At 41.2% G+C, this 16,805-nt stretch overlaps 1 long non-coding RNA gene across 2 annotated transcripts in view; it reads right to left on the reverse strand.

The window, feature by feature from the left end:
- The window catches only part of LOC132344738 (uncharacterized), a 46,492-nt gene extending 35,897 nt beyond the window's left edge, over positions 1-10,595 (reverse strand). For both annotated transcript variants that reach the window (XR_009493685.1, XR_009493684.1), the window contains exon 1: positions 10,444-10,595. This is a non-coding gene — a long non-coding RNA (uncharacterized lncRNA). The remainder of the gene's footprint in view (positions 1-10,443) is intronic.
- Between the last annotated feature and the right edge of the window lie 6,210 nt (positions 10,596-16,805).

Raw genomic sequence — 16,805 nt, forward strand, 5'->3', positions numbered from 1 at the left:
CAAGGAGTCAGACATGACTGCGCAAATGAACTGAACTGAACTGGAGTACATTGTCAGTTGTTTGGAACAATTACTTTGTTTTATGTTATATACAATTTTAATGAAGAAATTAGTAAAAATTCTATGTGAGATATAAATTTTAAAAGATATGAACTCTGAAATTAGGCTGTTTGAGTATGAATCTTTAGTTTACCATTTACTTGGTCTGTATCCTAGGAGTGGTTAGTCATCCTTTTCCTATCTTGTCTTCCTAATCTGAGACATAATAACATCTATTTCATAAAACTGTTGTGAAGAATAAATTATGTGTGTGTGTTTAAACTAGTTGCTACATCTAATGTGTATAAATGTAAATATTATTATTCTTGTACACAAGGGAAAATATACAAAAGAAATTACAGAATTAGATTTCAATACAGAAAATAGGTGAGCAAGTAACTTTGTTAAGTATAATTAAATGTACTTTTACAGTAAAAAATAAAATAACTGATAAGACATAATAAATATCACTTCTTTTGATCAAATATGAACCCAAACTTTCTGATATAAGACAGAAATGTGACCAAGAAGGACAGAAAGAACATGACTTGCTTTTCTCTACAGAGCTAACTAGAGTGTACTTTTCTATAAGAGTCCTGTGTCTATACAGACCTTACAAAAGGTATGGACTCACACCAGTCCAGATGAAAGAAAGAGACACCAAGAGTCCTGTCTGAGAAATCATGCAAACCACATTAATTCTATGAAAAGGAGTAAGGCACATATCCAAGAGCAGATGATTTTAAAACAAGAAATCTCATTTTTATAGAAAGAAACATAAAAATTGGATAACACTCATTCACCCTTAGATAACAAATTTTGTGGATCTAAATTAATATAGTTAATCTTCCACTTTCAAGTGGAAATTTTGTTTACATTCCATCTTTTGATATGCATAAAAAGTACTGACTAAAACTTTTATTTTAGAACATCTATATAATGTAGAAAATAATCATTTTATGGAATATTTTTAACTTTTGTTTTTTGAAGTCACACAGCCTAACCAAAATAAAACAAGCTATTATTTGTTGCTTGGTAAGGGAAATCTGCATTGCTGTCACACCTAATTTCCCTAAGAAAGTTAAATGTTGTTATTCCGGAGACGTCATGGCTGACATTAGTTTAGGATAATGAGGGTGTGTAATTTGTTTTGCGTAGATCAGCACTGTTGCAAGTAATGAATGAAGTTCTCAGGTGGGTCAGTGGTAAAGAATCTGCCTGCCAATGCAAGAGACACAGGAGAATTGGGTTTGATCCCTAGGTCAGGAAGATCCCCTGGAGGAGGAAGTGGTAACTCACTTCAGTATTCTTGCTGGAAACATCCACGGACAGAGGAGCCTGGAGGGCTGCAGTCCTTGGTGTCACAATCAAACACACAGCATGCACTCACGCAGAATAGTACATACAAGCAGCCATTATATATTCCAGTCCATTGCTAAATTATGTTTTCTTAAAACTGTATTATCTGATGAGAGTAATCCAACTACAGGCCACTGTATTATGTAAGAAATAATCAGGTTAACATTATAACACAGTTCTTAAACTTGAATATACTTTTTAACTGTTAATGTAGAAATTTTACAGTTTAAGCTTAAGTTTAGAGTTTTACAATGCTTAATGTCAAAGAACTGTATCCATTTACTTATAAATGTTTATCATCTTAAGAATGCATTCCAACTTGTGACAGTTTGTAACAAATGTCACGAGTCTGATCCTTGTTTTTCTTAGTCATAAAGGTAAGGTATTTGACTAGGTAGTTTTTACTGTGGAACAAACATCAGAATTCATGAATAGCTGAATACACTTATCACATAAACACTAATGATAGATAAAAGCTTAAGCTGAATCTTCCCAAAGAATATCAGTTCCTCATAGCATTTCAATCTCCAGCCCTGTCTGTACAGGCCAAAGTGAGAGGCACCAGTTTTCTGGTTCCTATAACGCATTTTGTAAATTTAAGTAAATTAATTTTTATGTCACTGTCATTTTTCCAAAAGAAAAAAAAGAAAATATATGTAACAGAAACAGTTCAAACTAAAAAATGAAGTTGCTGATATACTATATATACTAGTACATATGATTACACAAGCAATGCTATTGAGAAGTTACCCACAAAACTAGAAAACATAACATTTTCTAATCTAAATAAATCAGCATAGATTAAAATATCATTAATGCTGCATAAAAATTCTCAATGGTTCCTCAAAATCATAAATTTGAAGGCAATATGTCATAGAATGACCCTTTGTATACAGTTTAGGCTACCTATTATATTGTCAAGGTATATTGTACTTATTTCCAATAATTGAAAATTGCTTTTTCTACTGGATTCTGAAGCAGTTTTGAAACTCAGCCCAAACAACTGGCACAGTACAGCAAGTTATTTCTAGCTTTGATGTTGCCCTTTATTTAAAATCAGAGCAACTATAAACATGAAGAAAGCTAAAAAGGACAGTTGGGTTCATCTATGAAATAAATCCGAGAACAGGGAATTTGTCTATCACATGAGTATTGCTCCTTCTTGGTTGGTATGCTAATTTATTGTTAGGATTATGGGGACCTCAGGTTAACTTAATACTCGAAGTCAGTATTTCCACTTCTATCAGTGAATAAAAGAAGGGAAAATAAGTAAGTACTACTAAATATATCTCCCTGGATTGGGAAGATCCCCTGGAGGAGGAAATGTCAGCCCACTCCAGTACTCTTGCCTGGAAAATTCCATGGACAGAGCAGCCTGGTGGGCACAGTTCATGGGGACCCTAAGGGTTGGACACGACTGTGTGACTTAGCAATCACTCTCTCAAACATGTCTTAAGGCTGGAATTCCTTATGAGCTAATTAATTTCAAAACGCCAAACAGAAGAAAAGAAAAAAAAAAAATCCAAAAGCTCTTGCTGAAAATGAACTCTCAACAAAAGGTAAAACAAAACAATAAGAAATGCAATCTTGAAAATCCCAATGAAGTTGACAGCTAAACATTGATTTCTGATAAAATTAATCTGTAAAGAGCAACATTTCAAAGTCTTGAAATAAGTCTGAAAATGATGTTCAAAATTACATCTGAAAGCATAACTTATATCTAAATGAGTAATAAACTATGGAATAAAATAGAGAGAAATTAAACTACACTAGATCAGACATCTAGATTCAGTACTAATAATACTTTTGTAGTTCTTGAAATTACTGGTAAAGGTTCATTTTCTAACTATGCTTCAATATAGCATCAGAGTTAAAAACGGACTGTAAAAAGAAACAAACTCTGAATACGTTTTATTAATTATTTTATAGTTATTATTTACCACAAATTAAGCTTATTAAAAACATGCCAGGTTAGAAAAATTGAAAAAGACACATGTACCCCACTGTTTATTAGAGTACTATTTACAATAGCTAGAACATGGAAGCAATCTAGATGTCTATGGACAGATGAATAGATAAAGAAGCTGTGGTACATATATAAAATGGAAGATTATTCCATCATAAAAGGAACACTTGACTCCTTTCTAATAAGATGAATAAACCTAGAGCCTATTACAGAGTGAAGCAAGTCAGAAAGAGAAAGATAAACATGGTATCCTAACATTGTGTGGATCACAATAAACAGTGGAAAATTCTGAAAGAGATGGGAATACCAGGCCATTTGACCTGCCTCTTGAGAAACCTATATGCAGGTCAGGAAGCCACAGTTAGAACTGGACATGGAACAACAGACTGGTTCCAAAGAGGAAAAGGAGTACGTCAAGGCTGTCACCCTGCTTATTTAACTTATATACACAGTACATCATGAGAAATGCTGGGCTGGAAGAAGCACAAGCTGGAATCAAGATTGCCAGGAGAAATATCAATAACCTCAGATATGCAGATGACATCACCCTTATGGCAGAAAGTGAAGAGGAACTAAAAAGCCTCTTGATGAAAGTGAAATAGGAGAGTGAAAAAGTTGGCTTAAAGCTTAACATTCAGAAAACAAAGATCATGGCATCTGGTCCCATCAGTTCATGGGAAACAGATGGGGAAACAGTGGAAATAGTGTCAGACTTTATTTTTTGGGGCTCCAAAATCACTGCAGATGGTGATTGCAGCCATGAATTTAAAAGACGCTTACTCCTTGGAAGAAAAGTTATGACCAACCTAGATAGCATACTCAAAAGCAGAGACAGTACTTTGCCAACAAAGGTCCGTCTAGTCAAAGCTATGGTTTTTCCAGCGGTCATGTATGGATGTGAGAGTTGGACTGTGAAGAAAGCTGAGCACCGAAGAATTGATACTTTTGAACTGTGGTGTTGGAGAAGACTCTTGAGAGTCCCTTGGACTGCAAGGAGATCCAACCAGTCCATTCTAAAGGATATCAGTCCTGGGTGTTCTTTGGAAGGAATGATGCTAAAGATGAAACTCCAGTACTTTGGCCACCTCATGCGAAGAGCTGACTCATTGGAAAAGACTCTCATGCTGGGAGGTATTGGGGGCAGGAGGAGAAAGGGACCACAGAGGATAAGATGGCTGGATGACATCACCGATTCGATGGACATGAGTTTGAATGAACTCCGGGAGTTGGTGATAGACACGGAGGCCTGGCATGCTGCAATTCATGGGGTCGCAAAGAGTCAGACACTGTTGAGCGACTGAACTGAACTGAACACATATATATGGAATCTAGAAAGATGGTACTGATGGAGTTATTTTCAGAGCAGCAATGCAGATACAGACATAGAGAACAGACTTATGGAAATGGGGAGAAGGGAGGAGGGAGAGGGTGGGATATATTGAGAGAGTAACATGGAAACTTACATTACCACGTGTAAAATAGATAGTTTGCTGTATGGCTCAGGGAACTCAAAAAGGGGCTCTGTATCAACCTAGAGGGGTGGTTTGGGGAGGGAGATGGGAGGGAGGTTCAAGAGGGAAAGGACATATGTATACCTACAGCTGATTCATGTTGATGTTTGGCAGAAACCAACAAATTCTGAAAAGCAAATATCCTTCTTTAAAAATAAATCAATTAAATAAACAAGCAAATTCAAAACATGCCAGGTGTTAGGGATTTCCCTGGAGATCCAGTGGTTAGGTCTCTCAGCTTCCACTGAAGCAGCACAGGTTCGATCTCTCGTTGGGTAACTAAAATTCCTCATGCCACTTAGTATGGCCAAAAGGTTATATATAGATAGATGGATAGATAGATAGATTGTGTTAAGGAATAAAAAGATTTATTAAATAAATTAATTAAATAAACATGCCAAGTTAGTTCTCTATAAATTCTGAATATAAAAACTCGAAAAAAGTGATCAGAAAATGAAAAATCATAAGAATAATATAACATGTAAAATATTAACAAACCACTTTTAAATTGCTCAGAAGTAACACTGAAGTTTAAAACAAAAATGTGCTCATGCAAAAATAAAGGTGATAAGTGCTACAGTAACAATATCACTAATAGAAATTATTTTTCCTAAATAATCTCCAAAATAAACATAATTCCAATCAAAAAGAGAGAAGTACAAAGGGGGAATCCATCTACTATACATTTAAAATATAAAATAACACTGGCTTCCCTGGTGGCTCAGATGGTAAAGAATCTGCCTGCAGTGCGGGAGACCTGGGTTCAATCCCTGGTTTGGGAAGATCCCCTGGAGCAGGGCATGGCAACCCACTCCAGTATTCTTGCTTGGAGAATCCCCATAGACAGAGGACCCCGGCAGGCTACAGTCCATGGGGTCACAAAGAGTCAGACTCGACTGAGTGACTAAGCACACACACAGAAGAAAAGAATTTATTTTTAAAGAACTGACCTTAAATACTATGACAAATATGCAATGTAACTAAATCACCAATGTTAGTCTCAAAGATACACATTAAATGTGCACACACAAAAAGGGAAAAGACCAAGAGCATAACTGATGCAAAATTTGGATTGGCAGGTAATCTGCAGAAGAATAATCAAAATAGTCAGAAAACAAATAAAAGAATAATCAATCGCATTGATGATCAGTAATATTCAAATTAAAAGATTATATGATACCTTTGTCCACCTATAATATGGATTTAAAATAGTCTAAAATACTAATTTTTAAGGCTGAGTTCTGAAGAATTGATGTTTTTGAACTGTGGCACTGGAGAAGACTTCAAGAATATCAAGTCAGTCAATCCTAAAGGAAATCAGTCCTGAATATTCATTGGAAGACTGATGCTGAAGCTGAAGCTCCAATACTTTGGCCACATGATGTGAAGAGCTGACTCCTTAGAAAAGACCCTGATCCTGGGAAAGTTTGAAAGCAGGAATAGAAGGGGACAACAGAGGACGAGATGGTTGGATGGTATCATCAACTCAATGGACGTGAGTTTTAGTAAGCTACAGGAGATAGTGAAGGACAGGGAAGCCTGGTGTGCTGCAGTCCATGGGGTTGCAAAAAGTCAGACACAACTGAGCGACTGAACAACAAGGACAATGATACTGCTGCTGCTGCTGCTAAGTCACTTCAGTCGTGTCCGACTCTGTGCAACCCCATAGACGGCAGCCCACCAGGCTCCACCGTCCCTGGGATTCTCCAGGAAAGAACACTGGAGTGGGTTGCCATTTCCTTCTCCAATGTGTGAAAGTGAAAAGTGAAAGGAAGTCGCTCAGTCGTGACCCCATGGACTGCAGCCCACCAGGCTCTTCCATCCATGGGATTTTCCAGGCAAGACTACTGGAGTGGGTTGCCATTGCCTTCTCCAGACAATGATACTACTATACCCTTACTTAATATTGATTTAAAATAGTCTAAAAATTTATTCTTTTATAAAAATGTAAAGGAAACTCTAACACACTGCTTGCATATAAATAGAAATATTTTACGATACTTTAGATTACATTTGGCTAATATCTGAGAAAGTTTAAGATGCCCTTGTACATGATCCCAAAACTCCACTTCCAGGTATATACCCTAGAATTGCTTTTATATAAAGACTTAAGTACAAAAATGTTCACAAAAGAATCTCTTAGGTTGGAAAAATTAGCATCAGTGTTGCAGTGAATACTGAATATGCATTAAATAGAATAGTGTGGAATGCTTCCATTGACCTCTTATTTCTCTCTGGTTCCCCAGGATAATTGCGATCTTTTTCTTTCACAAGATTTGACACCTAGCCTATGTGTTCACAGGTCATTATCAGAAGAGATGAATACTGGTTTAAACTAACCACACATCTGTGGACATTCATCTTTCTTCTTCTTTTCCTTCTAAGTCACCATGAATTCAGTATATCTCCAGTCCCATCAATGGAATTGCCCTTTGGGGAAGCTGGACATGGAAGTAATTAAAAATGATCTTTATCAGTTTCATGACATCATGTAGCTGTCTTTTAAATTGGGCACTCATTTGTACATAAACTAGAAAAGATATGTACAAGTTAGGGTCTTGCCTGCAACTGTTTCCCCACCCACAAATTTACACAATAGGCTGATATTCCCAAGGACTGCATCTGAGACTCTGACAAGGATTGGGCTAGCCATCAGACTGCTCAGTAGTTATATAATGCAATATTTTATGTATTTTAAAAACATCACTAATGAGAATGTTACAGCAAAGGGAATTCTACTTAATGCTCTGTGATGAGCTGAATAACAAGGAAGTACAAAAGGGAGGGGATGTATATATAAGTGCTGATTCACATTGCTATATATTACAAACTAACACAGCATTGAAAAGCAACCACATTCCAATGAAACTTTTTAAAAAATCACAAAAAAAGAATGCTAGGATCAAAATTTTTATCAACTAGATCACCTTCAAATATCAGGGGGTAATTCACATATTTGTGTGTGTGAATATACACATATATATACACATCTGTCTATCCCTGGTGGCTCAGATGATAAAGCTTCTGTCTGCAATGCGGGAGACCTAGGTTCAATGCCTCGGTTGGGAAGATCTCCTGGAGAAGGAAATAGCAACCCACTCCTATATTCTTGCCTGGAAAATCCCATGGACAGTGAAACCTGGTAGGCTACAGTCTATATGGTCGCAAAGAGTTGGACACGACTGAGTGACTTCACTTTCTTTCTTTCACTTTACACATCTGTATATATATATGTGTGTGTGTGTGTGTGTGTGTGTATATATATATATATATATATGTTTCTCATACACTTTCTTCTTCAGAAGAGTTACCCCATAAATATTTGCATTTAAATTTATATTTGAAGGAGTAACGAGAAGAAAAATTACACAACTACATGGATGTTAAGTTATATGAGAATTAATATGACCAAATATATAATAATTTGTTTTCTTGAAAAATTAAGGATAAAAAGAGACAAAATAGAAACCATATGCTACAGAAGTGATTCCAGGAAAGAGACCCTTAAAGCTGGAATCGGGAATACATTGTCTAATTTGGTTAGGTTAGAGGATGGCAATGGTTTATTTTGCACAGAACTGGGAGAGTGGAAGTCAATGTAATTCAGTGGCAAACAACAGCAGCAACCACAAAACTTATCCCTTGTACTCTTCTGGAATCATGCTATAGGTTTTGGGCCAAAGAACATCTTCTGTGGGCACGCTCGGAGTCTCTAATTTCTTGGAAATGCAGAAAACACATCTATCTGAATTTAAGTTCTCCATTTTAATCATGAGAATAGCAATATTATAATGTAATTTCAAATGTTCATTGACTTGAAATTTCTAGTTTGGATTGGGAAAGAAGGCCCTGAGAATGAGTTGTAACTTTGATAGACTCCTGTCAACCTGCTTACCTCCCATCTCTCTTCCACCCCTTCTCCCTCTTTTGGGGAGATTAGAGGACCCTTCCGTTCCTTGTTTTGTCATTAAGTCATGTCCAACTCATTGGTGATCCTATGGACTATAGCCTCCTAGGTTTCTATGTCCATGAGATTTCCCAGGCAAGAAGACTGAGGAGGGTTACCATTTTCTTCTCCAGGGATCTTCCCAACCCACAGACTGAAGCAGATCAGCCTGCTTGGCAGGCTGATTCTTTACCATTGAACCATCTGGGAAGCCCTAGAGGCCTGCATAATGGACATGAGTTTGGGTAAACTCCAGCAGTTGATGATGGACAGGGAGGCCTAGCGTGCTGCAGTTCATGGGGTCGCAAAGAGTCAGACACGACCGAGTGACTGAACTGAACTGAACTGATGTATCAGTTCAGTTCAGTTGTTCTGTCCTGTTTGCTGGTACTGCTGCTTAGTCAATTCAGTCGTGTCCGACTCTGTGCGACCCCATAGACGGCAGCCCACCAGACTTCCTGGTCCCTGGGATTCTCCAGGCGAGAACACTGGAGTGGGTTGCCATTTCCTTCTCTAATGCATGAAAGTGAAAAGTGAAAGTGAAGTCGGTCAGTTGTGTCAGACTCTTAGCGACCCCATGGACTGCAGCCTACCAGGCTCCTCCATCCATGGGATTTTCCAGGCAAGAGTCCTGGAGTGGGGTGCCATTGTCTTCTCCGTCTGTCATGTCTAACTCCTTGTAATCCCATGGAGTGCAGCACATGAGGCTTCCTTGTCCATGACCAACTCCTGGAGCTTGCTCAAACGCACGTCCATTGAGTCAGTGATGCCATCCTACCATCTCATCCTCTTTTGTCCCCTTCTCCTCCTGCTTTCCATCCTTCCCAATATCAGGGCCTTTTCCAATTAGTCGGTGCTCCGCATCAGGTGGCCAAAGTATTAGAGCTTCAGCCTCAGCATCAGTCCTTCCAAAGAATATTCAGGACTGATTTCCTTTAGGATGGATTAGTTGGATCTCCTTGAGCTCTCAAGATCTTGAGAGTTCAAGGGACTCTCAAGAGTGTATATACACACATACATTTTCAGAGAATATTGTATTTTTCAAAATATTAACATACATCATCATAGCCATCAATACAACTATCTGATTAAGTAGTTTCTTTATTATAAAGATTAGTAAACACAATTTTTGGAGAAGGCAATGGCACCCCACTCCAGGACTCTTGCCTGGAAAATCCCATGGATGGAGGAGCCTAGTAGGTTGCAGTCCATGGGGTGGCTAAGAGTCAGACACTACTGAGCGACTTCACTTTCACTTTTCACTTTCATGCATTAGAGAAGGAAATGGCAACCCACTCCAGTGTTCTTGCCTGAAGAATCCCAGGGACAGAGGAGCCCGGTACATCAATTGCTGGTATCATCATCATTTACCACCAGATATCAAGTCTCTTATAAACCACTGGTAAATAAGATTGTGAAGCATTAGTGTAAAAATAGGAAGAAAAAAAATGGCCAGTAAAACAGAAGCCAGACAAACATACATTAATACTTTACAAAGTTATGTTATGTGTAAGAAATGTTCCACTGCAGTGAAGTGAGAGGAAATTGTACTATTTTTAAGAAATTGAATGAGTTTGTTTAAATAAGTACACAGAAAAAATAATAATAATGTAACCACCTACCTCATACTAAGGGCTTCCCAGGTGGCTCAGTGGTAATGATCCACCTGCCAAGCAGGAGACAGGGGACACAGGTTCTATTTCTGGGTTGGGAAGATCCCTTGGAGGAGGAAATGGCAACCCATTCCAGTATTCTTGCCTGGAAAATTACATGGACAGAGGAGGTTGGAGGGCTATAGTCCATGGGGTCACAAAGAGTTGGACTTAGTGACTAAACAACAACAGCAACCTCACACTAAACACATAAATATATTCTAGATAGATTTTAGATATAAGTGCAAATAAAAATAGAATTGTCTTTTAGCAGATAAAGCATAAGAAAACATTTTCAAAATCTTGGAGTAGGAATGTTTTCTTATCCAGGATTTGAAAAGTAATAACTACACAGGAAAATATAAGGAACTGAAATATATTATGAATAAGAACTTCTGCTTACCAAATGCATTTTCTGAGTAAATACATAGGACAAAGTATGAATAAAGTTATTTGAAATATATATTATTCTAAGAAAAGACTCATGGTCCCAATTATAAAGAAGTTTAATGTACTAATAAGGCAAATAACCCAACAAAAGTTGGCAAAAGAACGTGATGACCCAAAAGCTTACTTGCATAATATCATTAGTCATCAGGAAAAATATGTATTCAAGAAAATTAGGACCCATTACATACTCAACAGGATGAATAAAACAGAAAAGAAAAAAAATTACCAAAAGGTGATGAATGTATTAAACACCTGAAATTCATCTCTGTTACTATTTGGAGTGTAAATCTGTAGTATATGTTAGGAAAACAAAGCAGCAAAATATCTTTATATTCATGAAACAAATTCAAATCATTCTACTCAGTCAGCTGATAGTATATATAAGGGTGAGCGGTTCCAACCTGCCTCTCAAAATCCTTTAACAGGTGTGGACGTGTTTTTGTTTAAAAATAGCAATATTCCTACTTGAAAACTAGGTGGCCGGCCGTGACTCAGTCTTTCTGATCACCAGACAGCGCACGTGCCCCTGTCGCCCGGCCCTCCCTGTCCGTGTTTGTTGCTCTTCCCCGTTACTTCCAGCTTTTCCCCGCTCCCGGCCCAACCCACACAGGTGACCGCCCAGTGCCCCCTTACCCTGTTTAGAACCTAACCGGTCTTGCCTCATGTGGTGTCCTTCCCTGGCCTCTATGGCTGGTGGTGTCTCCGGGCACAGAAGTGCCCTCGGTCCCCGAGGGGGGAAGCTGGGCACAGCAAGTTGCATGTGAGAGCCGTGGAGGCACCGGTACACGGCGGGAAAGTGCTCTCCCGGGCCATTTGTGGCTCTGGGTGTTGGCGGTGGTGGGCACAAGCCCCGATACGGGGACGCCATGGGGGCCAGGAAGGTCAATAAACATCCTGGGTGCCAGGGGACCGCTCCTGCGCTGGAGGCTTCTTGCGGTGAGATTCCGTGTCCTGACGCAGAAGCAGTTTCACTTCCGGGTCATTCAGAATGACTTCCGGGCCCCTCGCAGTAGCTGGCGGCCACCCCACCTCCACTGTCAGTTGTATGCCTCTGCCGTGTCTATGTCACTTGGGCCTACGTGGCAGCACTTCATTGGTGCCTCGTCCGTCCTGTCCTCTGATCCCTGGGGCTGCGCCCTGGTGCGTCTCGCTTCCCTGGCCCACCTTCCCCCGTCTCCATTGCCCTTTGCCTCCTTCTGTCCGCTGATGTTGTCGCGTGCTGGACCAGGAAGAGCGCCTGAGCCCCCGGAGAGACGCCCCCTGCGGTGCCCTCGTCCACGTGTGCGCAGGTCACCAGCTTGCTGCTGCTAAGTCACTTCAGTCGAGTCTGACCCTGTGGGACCCCATAGATGGCAGCCCACCAGGCTCCCCCGTCCCTGGGATTCTCCAGGCAAGAACACTGGAGTGGGTTGCCATTTCCTTCTCCAATGCATGAAAGTGAAAAGTGAAAGGGAAGTTGCTCAGTTGTGTCCAACCCTTAGGGACCCCATGGACTGCAACCTACCAGGCTCCTCTGTCCATGGGATTTTCCAGGCAAGAGTACTGGAGTGGAGTGCCATGCCTATACCACCACCCCTGGGGGGGGGGGTGGAAGTGAGGGTGCCACGGCTGTCTCTCATGTGCCTGGCTGGTATCCGTAGCCCCACTTCCGGCCCACCGGGCCCTCAAGGAGGGTCTCCCCATCAGAACTTTGGGGAAGGATGCTGCATCCCTCGTGGATAGAGCGTGGGGGATCCTTCGGCCTCCCCATGGGAGGAGCGGATTACCGGGCCTCGGGTGATCGCCCTCCCCCTTCTTCACCTCCTGGAGTTTTGCTTGCCACTGCTCTTCACCCCTCGCCTGCATGCCAGGCGCCCTGTGCTCACTTGGGATACCCAGGTGGCGCAGTAGAAAAGAATCAGCCTGCTAATGCAGGCAGTTGCAAAAGATGCAAGTTCGATCCCTGAGTGGGGGAGATGCCCTGGAGGAGGAAATGGCAACCCCCTCCTGTATTCTTGCCTGGAAAATCCCTTGGACAGAGGAATCTGGCGGGCTGCAGTCCAAGGGGTCGTAGAGTCGGAGAGGTGGACACGACTGAGCACATGTGCATATACACATGAGAAAAAAGAAGAGAATCCCAGTTACAACTCAAATGTTGTGTAAAGAATTTTGTAATTGGCTTTCCAGAAATGCCATCTTTAGTAGCTGACTTAGTAGAAGGAGGACCCGGATTACACAGGAGGGTTGAGAAAGTGGCTCCTGTATCCAGTAGGAATTTAACAGGATGGCCTCCATCTAGTTAGAGTCACCTGAGGCTCCTTTGTGGTAATCAGGACAGAGCCAAAGTGGGAAGCCCTGGGCCCCGTGAATCTTGATCTTGTGTCTGAGTTTCTGACCCCTGAAACCTATGTCCCTGGGGATATTACTCTCCCAGTGATCTCCCTTGCAAGTGGGGCAGGGCCTTGGTGGTGGCCTCTGCTTGCCTTGGGGGCATTGTCTCTTAAAGTGTCCATCCTTGCCACAACAAAAACAGACTCCAGGTTTTTGCTTGTGTCCTCCCACATTTGTAGCCCTAAAGTTGACTCCCTGTAGGGCCATAATGAGAGCTTCGGCCTTTCTCTTATCTCTATTCTCTTTTTCTTTAGGTTCTTCCTGATTTCTGTTTAGGAGTACTGATGTGGCAGCTCTTACCAGTGTAGGGTAAGGGAGTTAGAGGAGGCAAGGTTCGGAAAAAGAAGGAGACTGGCACTTAATGGAACGGATTCACCTTTAATGAGGCAAGAAGGGGCAGCATCAGATTAGTGAGCTGCTGCACTAACCCAAGAAAAGAGTAAGTATATACAGGCATATATGTGGACATCTACTGTTAAGGGGGCCTGTTCTTCTCCAAGGTTGTTTGGAGTGAGTGAAGTCTTTCAGTCGTGTCCAACTCTTTGTGACCCCATGGACTGTAGCCCTACCAGGCTCCTCTGTCCATGGGATTTTCCAGGCAAGAATACTGGAGTGGGTTGCCATTTCCTTCTCCAGGAGATCTTCCCAACCCAGGGATTGAATCCGGGTCTCCTGCATTGTAGGCAGACGCTTTACTGTCTGAGCCACAGGGAAGTCAGGGAAGTGTTCGGAGTAGTTATTTCATAAACGGCTGGGGCAAGGAATTCTGGAGACCAGCTGGGACCAGCTAGGAGCTGGGTGTGATCAACCTTATTGTCCATTTTTTTTCTTCAGGTCAGAGTTCTTTGTTTTGCATAGAATGGTGAGGAGGACCTAGGAGGGCGTTTTGACTCCAGACTATTTTGAGCAATATTTCTTTCCTTAAACGAGGCCCTCTAAATCTATATGGGGGCCAAAGGCCAGTTTTTGGACTTTCCTCTGAATATCTGGAACAGACTGACTAATAAATTTGTCTTTAAGAATAAGTTTGAGGCATCTGGATGCAAATTAGTGTGCTTTCTCAGTGCCTCCCTGAGCCTTTCCAGAAAAGCTGTGTGAATTTCCTCCTTTTCCTGAGTCACTCCAGATAGTTTGGAGTAGCCCGTGATTTTTTTAAGCCTTCCTTAATGCTAGTGATAAAGTGATCTCTCTTCCAGTCATCACTGTCTTTGTCATGTGCCCAATTAGGATCAGGTATGGGCACTGCCTGGAGCCTGGTAGGTAACCAGGCTGATTCACTGTCACGTCTCCCCTGCATGCCAATAGCATACCATTCATCATCCCATCCCTGGGCATTTTTAATGACTACTTCTTTCATTGTCAGTAAGGGCGCTAGTCAGGATTAGCATAATATCTTTCTGTGCCATTTCAAAGACTAGTTTAGACCCTGGAAAAGACTTATATAATTGTCAGGATCTTCAGTAAAGCTTCCTAGGTCCAGTTTAATTTGCCTTAAATCTCGAAGGGGGAAAGGAACATGGACTCTTGTGGCTCCCAAGTCCCCATTAGGAGCTTCTTGTAATGGAAGGAGGGGAGGATATAGCCTAGAGATCACCAGTGTTGGGTTAGGAGCCACTGGGGTAGGAGCTGCTGCTGGTGCCCAAGGCATTACCAGAGATTGTGGAGGCTCCTGTGGGCTAGGTTTGGGCAGCTCTGGTTAAGGGCGACAGTTTGGACCTGAGGACTTGGAGGAAGTTATGGGCAGCATGGAAGTAGCAAGCCCACAACTCCTGGATAAGAGGGTTGTCTCTCTCAAGACAAAATCTGTATATATGGCACTTCTGACCATTTTCCTTCTTGTCTACAAAAGAGGTCTAGTTGGAGGATGGTATTATAATCAAATGAGCCCTCAGGGGGTCATTTTTCACCATCAGATAGATCCTACTGAGGCTATGCCTTGGTGCAGAAAAAGATCATACACTTCTTTAACAAGGTCTAAGGGTCAAACTTCTTCTAGTTCTTCAGTATACTTGCCAAAGGCATCTGCTTTGAGCTGGGTGTAAGGCAAGAAGAGGTGGCTCCCATCTGAAAGACAAAAGACCAGCATCCAGTGCTCTTCGTCTTTTCTCTGATTCTTCTGATAGAGGGTGTCCCCACCTTGCACAGTGGGAGCAAAGAAACACCAATAGTATGCTTCCCTCAACTCTGGAGTGCACCTGGTCTGGAGCATCATTATCCGGTTACCCTAGACTGTTGTCCTCTTCCTGTCTCCATCTTCCTTTCCACCTAGAGACAGATATAGAGTGAGAGCCTAAGTTGGTGGACTTGCTGTGCTCTTGAACATTGGGTGTGCCTGAACTGGAGTTCCCCTAAAGCAAGCTATGTAGTGAACAAGGTTAGTAGTATTTACACACACTCCGAAATGATCCTACCTTAAGTGAAAAATCTCAAAACCTCTAAATGTTAGGAAAGAGAAATGGTATATGTCCTGCGGTTCTCACTGAAGCAGCAGCCTAGCAGAGATTTTGCTCAGCACCCCAGGTCAATCTGCTGGCTAATACCGAGACCCGAGGCCACTGTCTACTAACACTGTCTGCCTTTGGAACTCATGCAGGGTTGTGTAATAGAGTGGCTCAAGAGACCGTGCAGCTAGATTAGGTAATGTGAAGTGAATGACAGATTTGAGAGTGAGTGTCTGTGCTTACCTTAAGTAGGCATTCAGGATTTCCAGACGAGCCCCCAAAAGATGAGACAGGAATCCGAGTTCTTGTCCACGCAGCCAGAGAATGGAGTTCATGAACATGCAAAAGCACATGGTAGTAACTGAATAAGATTTATTAAAGAGGAGGAAATTGCAAAGCTCTCAGCATAGACACTCAGCATAGAGAGGGGGTAAAGAATCACCCCAAGGAGGTTTTTATACCCTTTAAATCACATTATTTCTAAACATTCACTTTAAAGGTCAAGATACTTAACATCATCTTTATGACTTCTTTTGATCCTTGGATTAAGTCATTGCCCTTTTTCATGCCCTCTGTCCACTTTACCATGGGCCAAATGTATGGTCTTAAGATTAATGATCACCATTGTTTTTCCCTCAAGCATATGGAACAGAATTTAATTGCTGCTCTTCTTTGGATCTGAGTGCTGATAATTGATCAGACTAAAGACACATTCCAGGAATCCAGGACAGTGGAGCAGGATGTTTACTGAAAACAAGCCTGAGGTTTCAGAGTTTTACACTGACTGCCTAGTAATTTCTACTGCAACACCAATGTCATGACAGAAAGCAAAAAGGAACTACATGTGAAAGAGGAGAGTAAAAAAAAAAAATGCTAGCTTAAACTTCAGCATTGAAGAAATTAAGATAATGGAATCTGATATCATTAAGATAATGAGCAACCTAGACAGCATATTAAAAAGCAGAGATAATGCTTTGCCAACAAAGGTCCGTCTAGTCAAGGCTATGGTTTTTCTAGTAGTCATGTATGGATGTGAGACTTTGACTCTAAGGAAAGCTGAGCACTGAAGAA

The sequence above is a fragment of the Bos taurus genome, unplaced genomic scaffold (genome assembly GCF_002263795.3).
Source record: "Bos taurus isolate L1 Dominette 01449 registration number 42190680 breed Hereford unplaced genomic scaffold, ARS-UCD2.0 Leftover_ScbfJmS_1336, whole genome shotgun sequence".
In the NCBI taxonomy this organism is placed as follows: Eukaryota; Metazoa; Chordata; class Mammalia; order Artiodactyla; family Bovidae; genus Bos; species Bos taurus.